Source organism: Phyllostomus discolor, chromosome 13, assembly GCF_004126475.2.
Source record: "Phyllostomus discolor isolate MPI-MPIP mPhyDis1 chromosome 13, mPhyDis1.pri.v3, whole genome shotgun sequence".
Lineage (NCBI taxonomy): Eukaryota > Metazoa > Chordata > Mammalia > Chiroptera > Phyllostomidae > Phyllostomus > Phyllostomus discolor.
This window is the reverse complement of record NC_040915.2, coordinates 19,163,343-19,170,443: the sequence shown is the minus strand read 5'-3', so window position 1 is coordinate 19,170,443 and position 7,101 is coordinate 19,163,343. Positions and strand designations below refer to the sequence as shown.

General features: G+C 42.1%; 1 pseudogene; it reads left to right on the top strand.

Annotated features, from left to right (window-relative positions):
• Positions 1-4,247: 4,247 nt before the first annotated feature.
• LOC114509763 lies at positions 4,248-6,127 on the top strand (annotated as a pseudogene).
• Positions 6,128-7,101: the final 974 nt, after the last annotated feature.

Below are 7,101 nucleotides of genomic sequence, written 5' to 3'. Positions count from 1 at the left end.
ATTCTTCACTATGTAGAAATTATGATAGGTTATTAGCATATTAAAGAAGCAGATGCATTACTCATCACAAATTTGTAATATTTTGATAACCCCATTTCAACATACAGCGTTTAGTTTCTTTATAATCCTATGCATGTTATGTTATAGATTAACAAGCATTCTGAGACAAAAAGCACAGGCATTACCACATCTCCACAGGTGTGCACAGCACACACAAAAGGTGCAAGGGCCCCGCTCCGAGCCTTGCAGGAACAAAGCCCTGCAGTCCGCTCACACACCTTTGGGAGATTTCCCATCTGCAGAGATGCTTCTACCATCCCAGAGCGCAGGGAGGGTTCTAAAACCACAGACCACATACCAGACTCGGTGGATGCCGAAACAAACCACTGTGCTGGTTCCAGTTTCCAGAAAGTACAAACCAATTCTGAAACATATCTTATAAAAGTATTTGAGTTACCAACCAAATATTAACCTAGGTGGCAGAATTTCCAAGACGTAAATGAACCAGTAAATAAATGTAGCAGAATTTCATTGTTTCATACTCTGCCTCCAGGCCGCTTTCTTATTTGCTAAGTCAGCATTAATGCTTTATTGTTTTTCACCTACCACTTGTCTTGCTGAAAAAGCATCAACTTGCAATCATTTTAATCAACCCATCTGCTCTGCACATAATATATAGCGAATTAGATAAATCCATTTTTCATCTGTTTTATTTTTCAGCAAATGTTTTTATCTCTTCAGAATTAGGAGACAGTTATCTAATTCATGACGAAACAAAGGACCAGAGAAGTCAGATGTGCAGACCTAAGACATTCTTGCTCACAACATCGTGCATTCTCTCACATGCAGAGCTAAGAATTGTGTGAGTGGTATGGAGACACAAGAACAGCAAGGGAGGGGATGGGAAGTGTAAAGAAATACTGAATAATCTATATTTAACAAAATGTTCCCATATCATTTTGAGTTCCGGAAGGCTGGTTTAGGAGGTTACTCTGGCCTTGGCCTTGTCCTTCCTCAATCCATCCCCCTACAGAGCTGGTGGTACAATCTTTCTAATGGAAGGATGAAGAAGCCATGTCACTTTCAGATTCAATACTTTTCAGAACCTTTGGGTTCAAGTTTGAACTTGGAGGTCCACCTTGATCTGGCTACTGCTCACTTTGGGAGTGCTAGAGCTGGCTCCTACTGACCTCTCAGAGTCGATTGTTAAACACACAGGAATTTTGCAAGTGAGTCGACAAACTATTGGGAGCTTGAATTAGCCCATGGTGGGACTAAGACCTTTATTTATTTTTATCAGATTTATCAACTCGCCCCTGCTCCATACCACACATCATTAGCCACACCCTCTCCCTTCAGCCAACCGAATTACGTTCTTTTCCCCAGGAAGTCCTGCTCTTCCTGTGCCTAGAGCACTGTTTTCCTTCTCTACCCAGGCCCAACTCCCGTGACTCTTTCAAGTTTCAGGGTTTGTATTACTTTCTTCCTGACACCCACTGCCCTCTAACCAGCATCCCTGAAAGGCTGGGTCAGCTATCCCACTCAGGTCCTCCCACGGGACACCATGTCTGACATCCCTGAGACAGTACTGCCACTGCCCTATTACTGGCCAGACCATGTCCCTTAACTACAGGTGACTTAGGCGCAGGAACTCATCTTAATGCTTCCCTTTAATCCCTTGTGTCTGATATCTAGTGAAGCCTCAATATTTGGCAAATGAGTGAGATGAATGACTAGAGTTCAGAAGGCCTCAGGGGACAAAATCCTTGAAAAATATGACTTCTCACTTATCTATATGCCGAGGTCAGATACCAGAAATTGGGGAAATCGTTATCAAGTCAGAAAAAAAACTTAAGAAAAATAAAACTTAATAAAAATAAGAGAGTGTCATCAGCTCATTAATCAATCTAGACCAAGGATGACAGCACCACCTGTGACCAAGGGCATGAGAAGCTTCCCCTGTCCGATCCCTGTGTCCTATTCCACTGAGTCCAGGAGACTCCTCCATGCCAGGGCCATTGTCAGCAAAGCTGGCATTTACACTGAAACTCATTTGACAACCCAAAGGAGGTCACGAGACATGTGATTCCTGCCTTCCTCCCAGAAGCCGTCTGACCTACTTTAAAGCGTCTCACCGACTTGCTCCCTTTCGGTGTCAGGTCTGACACAGAGAGAAGTGAAGCGGAGGAGGAAGAGGAAGTGAGGTGACTGTGTGGGAGGGGACACTTAGGAAAAGGAGGTTAGGAAGAGCCATCTGTAATCTGATCTCACATTCCATCTTCTCCCCTTTCCTTCCTCTCTTTGAGTTTCTTCTTTCTCCTTCTTGCTAATTTTCTCTGATTGCTAATTCTCTCTCTTGCTAATTCTCCCGCCTGCACATCCCATTCCAAGCTTTTGATTCTTTGTTCAGCCCGACCTGTGTGCTGCACCACAGCGTCTCGTTTCTTCTTTGTCCCTTGTCTGACCTCTCCGTCTCCCTTTCTCCTCTGCCATCCTCTTATTTCTCAACTTCTCTTTTTCTCTGACATTTCCTCCTGCCTTTTAACAGGTTCCATGATCTCTCTCTCACTCTCTTTTCTTAATTTCTTCTGTCTCATTTTTACTTCTCTTTTCTTTCAACTAGCATCTAGAGGAATCACGATCATTATTTTCTTCTTCCTCTGGGCCTATTTCTACTTATCTTTCAAGTGAAACTTGAAAAGTTTCTGTACTACTTATTTCCTGACATCCATATTCCTCTAACCTTGAGTTTTCCAAAAGAACAGGAAGAAATTTCTATAGCACACATTTTTTTCCTAATAAACCTTCCACCGAAATGTTGAAATATGTAACCTAAAGGTAATAGATAAAAAATATGATAGCACATACATATAACCTTGCAAATTATTTTCCAGCTGGCTTTATAAATCTTGCATACCTTCTAAACAAATAACTTCATCAAATGTAGTTCTCTTCAAAATAAAACCTAACAGAAATGGGAAAAAAAAGTCTTATCATTTCTTGAGAATTTACTACTTACACATTGCGCAATATATTACCCAAGTTCTAAAGCCTTGTTTCTCCTATCTAACCCTAATCTGATTTCTAAGGCTACTTGATGGGAAACTTTGTTTGAAAATGAGCACAGGCTAGTGAGAGCATTTGCGTTTTTACTGCCCTGTAAAATACACACTGAATGCTGTAGGTCTTGGATGCAAAAGTTATACATGGCCTCCTAGAGGCCTTAGAGCAGCTTCTTTCGTGAATGTCTCTGCCGTCTCCCTCGTTAGCTTAGACATAGACATATGTCATGGTGTCCCTTGAAAAGTGGAACACAAACATTCTGAGTCAAAGTGCAAGTAAGTGTCAGCACAGGGAAGAGGCAGCCCGTCGTGGACAGGGTGTTCACAGAGGGCGGGGAAGCGTGGTTTACCTTGTTTTTAGCAGGGAGGCATGTGTTTCCTGAAAGTCTGTCATTCCAGCAGCTGACCAAGGGCAAAAACAAGCTTAGAGCTAACAAAACAAACGGTCAGCAAATCTCTTAATGAAACATTGGACATGTCCTACAGAGAGCTCTATTTCCATCGAAAATGTACTGTTGGCTATAAAAGAGCCATTAGCGAACATTACGTTCAAATTCACCTCTTTACAAGGCGACAGGTTAGTTATAATTAAGAATATGAGCTTCAGACATAAACAGACCTGGGTTTAGACTGTTACTCTGAAGCTCCCTGATATGCCCTAAGCTAATGATAGCACCTGCGTATTGGACTGCTATGAGCATTAAATCGATGTGGCCCATAAAGTTATGGCAACATAAGGAATGTTTAATCGATATTAAATATGAGTTTCAGAGGAGGAAAGGGACTTTTCTGAAGTTACATACCTGGTGGAGAGCAGGCTGAAGACCAGAGCACCATCAAATTGATTCTTTATGCCTATGGTCTTTCAAATGCACTAAACTACTGTCCATGGGTCAACTATGGCTTGCTGTCTGGTTTTGTAAATAAACTTTTATTGGAACACAGCCACACTCATTCGTTTAAGTGTTGCCTGTGGCTGCTTTGGCACCAAGATGGCAGAGTAGTGTAGACACAATCTGCAGAGCCAAACATGTTGACTAAAGATCCTGTCCCAAAAGGTTTGTTGAACCTTCTGAGTGCGCTCCCTGTAATCCTTCCTGTAACCTGGGGAGTCTTACTCAAAAAGGTAAAGATTTCCTGGTGAAATCTGACCTTCCCAGGTCTTTGTTTTGGTAGTTTAAAAGAAAAACTAAGAGCTCCAGCTACACCTGCTGGGACCCACCTTTGGAGCAGGCTGCAGCTGGCTCCGCGCCTCCGGGGGGCCATGGGGTTGCTGGAGCTGTGTGAGGAAGTGTTCGGTACCGCCCACCTTTACCGAGTGCTGGGTGTGAGACGCGAGGCCTCAGACTGCGAAGTCCAGAAGTCCGACACGGCTACCACAAGGTGTCCCTGCAAGTGCACCCGGGGCGGGTTGGGTGAGGACGACAAAGAGGACGCCGCTCGCCGTTTCCAGATCCTCAGGAAAGTCTATTCCGTTCTGAGTGACAAAGAGCAGAGAGCAGTGTGCGATGAGCAGGGAACAGTGGACGAGGATTCTGATGGTGCTCAACCAAGATCGGGACTGGGAGACGCATTGGAGATTACTCTTTAAAAAGATATCTCTAGAAGACATTCAAGCTTTTGAAAAGACATACAAAGGTTCTGAAGAAGAGTTGGCTGATATTAAACAGGCCTATGTGGACTTCAAAGGGGACATGGGTCACAGAGTCCGTGCTGTGCGTGCAGTACACAGAGGAACCCAGGATAAGGAACATTATTCAGCAAGCGTTTGATGCTGGAGAGGTCCCATCCTATAATGCCTTTGTCAAAGAATCAGAGTGAAAGATGAATGCTAGGAAAAGGAGGGCTGAGGAAGAGGCTAAAGAAGCAGAAATGAGCAGGAAGGAGCTGGGACTTGATGGAGAAACTAACTTGAAAGCAGTCATTCAGAACAGACAAAAGGATCGGCAAAAGGAAATGGACAATTTTCTGGCTCAGATGGAAGCAAAATACTGCAAACCTTCCAAACGCGGAGGGAAAAAAAAAAACAGCTTTCAAGAAAGAAAAGAAATAATGGAATTTTCTCTTCAAAATTCATTAGGTGTTAGCTGATGGCATTGTAGGCAAAAGGTACAGACAAGATCTGAAGACAAAAGTCAATTCAACCCTTGGGAAAAGTTGTCTTTCCTGACTAAATTATTTGGATTAAGTATATAACCAGAGTCACTTGAATTGATCTTAGTATATCCTAGAAATCCTCTGACATTCTGTGAAGTCCTCCCATGAAGGATTTGGTGGTGATCATTGAGGTGAGAGGGGGAGGTTGGTATACTTTTGACAGCACTTGCTTCTGTGTCCATACTTCCCTTACCAGCTGTCATTGCTACACAAGAGTGAGCTGCAGAGTATTCAGAGTGATGTGGGTGTTTATTACAGCCGGTATTCCACTTAGCAAGAATGCCTTCAGAACCCTTGCTGGACATCTGTCTTCCAAATACTTGACAGTTTGCTTTTGGTCTTAATATTCTTAAATAGATCCTCCCTTTCTCTCACTGTTTGTTTCACTCAACCAGGTTTTGTACTCTTTGCTTGAAGTACAGGAGAAACAGTTGTTCACACTACTTCAGGCATCTTTATAAGACTTAACATGATTATACAAGTAAAACATGATTTGTTTTAAATGATCACTGGAATATTACTGCTAAATGTTCTTGGGCAGGTCACTGAGCTTGTCTGAACTTGTTTTCTCATCCATGAAAGGGTGAGGGAGTTTGGGTAAATGACTTCTTAGAAGCCTTTCTGGCTCTTAACTCTGATTTTGAAAGACAAGCCATCAGTGGTTTGTTTTCGTGCACTCATGGTATTGATTTGCAAGAATAGTACAGAGATTTTCACTTTTGTGTAATCGAATTGTATGTACTCACTAGAATATATGGAAGGATTTTAGGGACTGTTCAACTTAAAATCTCTGGCTTGTAGAGTAATATTTTCAATGCCATATGCATAAAATAAGCCTTCTGCTACTGAGCTTTATGTATCATAATTTATCAGATAAGCAAGCACATGACATGTTTTCAGTTTGTGGGCTATACACAGATTAAAAAATATACTCTTTAATTGTATTAAAATTAAAAAAAAGAAAAGAAAAAGAAAAACTAAGACAGCTTCCATAGAAGGAAGGTCATTTATTTCCTGTAATAAATAGACTTTGGATTGAGAAGGGTGTTCAGAATAAACATACTTCTTCATCCTAGCCTTCCAGTTCCACTTAAACCACAAACCTTTACCCCAATTTGCTTTGCACCAGCTTGAGAATCTCTGAAGGCACATAACACTGCTAGGCAGCCCCCTGCCCACATGCTGCTATGCTGTTTTCACCAGGGTCAAAGGACTCTGGTGCCAACTCCGTCCTTAGCCCCCTCTCTGCACAGGTGAAAGAACTGATGTTCAGTCAGTGTCTTGAGCAGGCACAATGCTTTTTGCATTAAAATGAAACTTTTCACTCCATATCCTCCTCCTCATGATTTACTTTATGTTGCTCAACTGTTTAGAGCTTCTGTAGTGGCAAATAAGATCACAGATTTAGAATTTTAAATTAAGAATTGTATCCTTTATTAAATTATTATTTTTTAATTCTTCTTTTAAAGATTTTATTTATTTATTTATTAAAGAGGGAAGGGAGGGAGAGAGAGAGAGAGAGAAACATCAATGTAGGGTTGCTGGGGGTTATGGCCTGCAACCCAGGCATGTGCCCTGACTGGGAATCAAACCTGCGACACTTTGGTTCACAGCCCACGCTCAATCCACTGAGCTATGCCAGCCAGGGATTATTAAATTATTTTTAAAACTCCTTGGCTGGGAGGAAGAACAACAGTGCACCCCAGTCAGGGATGAGAACTGACCGCCTTATCCCAGGTACTTAAAATATCAAAGTTATAGGTGTACTTTCATATACAATTATAATCTAGGTACTCCTCAGAGAATGCCTTTTTGCTAAGAGATGGAAAGAGGCCTTAATGCACCCACAGGAAAAGGGGACCTCAGGACACCACGAAAAGGG